Below are 1119 nucleotides of genomic sequence, written 5' to 3' on the forward strand. Positions count from 1 at the left end.
ACGCACCATACGGTCTCTTGACTCCGATTGAGGCCGCAGACAAGCCTTTCGGCGACTGGTCCATCACAGTGAAAAAAGCTACCGCGGTATTTTTTGTCATTTTGATGGGTTTTGTCGTTTTTGACTCGATAGACAGGTTTTACGGTCACGGAGATTTCGATGTTGCCATAAAAAGGCAAATAGCCGTGCTCATGAGACCACAACATTCCTCCGTCCTTTTTTTCACGCCTCCAGGGTTTTTTTTATTTATTTATTTTTATTTATTATTATTTTTTATTTTTTTATTTTTCGATTAATAATATTTTTTTTTTGAGCCATAAATAAATTCATTGCTCGCTGATCGCGGTGCTGTCGTGAACGAGAGCATCCGCGATTGCGAGAACCATTCTCGAGCCATTGCGTCGCGATGGCGATGAAGCCAATGCACAACGAGAACGAGACACGGGAAGCGGTGCAAGTGTTGGGACGGACAGAAAAGTGAACGGACGCACTTGAGGTTGTCGCATTGCTACCCGTCGCCTCATCGCCTCTCGAGCTCGACTGATTGGATGACTGCGACTGTATTCCCGCGTGTCGACATCCACAGTGCTGGAGGATGCGGTCGAAGGTGGGAGAGTGGTTGTTCCTGCGTGTGAAGCAGCTGCTGGTCGTGCATCTGTATCCATTGCCGTTGCCGCATCCGCCACGACTGGAGTGGCTGGAAGAGTGGACTGGGCTGTTGCTTCATTGTTGACCAGAGCGAACGCTACGGACGGCAGACTTACATCGTCCGCTGCCGGCACGAGAAGAGACGCTTCCGCTGCCAACACAAGAAGCGACCCGTCCGCTGTCGACGACGCATTCACAGGAAGCTCTGCAGAGCCTGCCTCCGTTCCGACCGTAGCTGCGATCTGAGTTGCTGCTGTTGAGGAGGTGTTCGAAGCGACGATTCCCTTGTAAGAATTACGATACGAGTCGTATATCTGTGGAGGAACATGTCGTGTCAGAGTCAAATGGTTGGTATCGCATATCCACGCGTTCCTTACCTTGTGTAAGAGTGCAGTCTTAGCGTCGATCCACGCAGCGCTCGACAATGCTGTCGCTCGAGAATCTCCGCAATATCGTGACTGCAGCTACAAT

This window comes from Capsaspora owczarzaki (assembly GCF_000151315.2).
Source record: "Capsaspora owczarzaki ATCC 30864 unplaced genomic scaffold supercont2.1, whole genome shotgun sequence".
Lineage (NCBI taxonomy): Eukaryota > Filasterea > Ministeriida > Capsasporidae > Capsaspora > Capsaspora owczarzaki.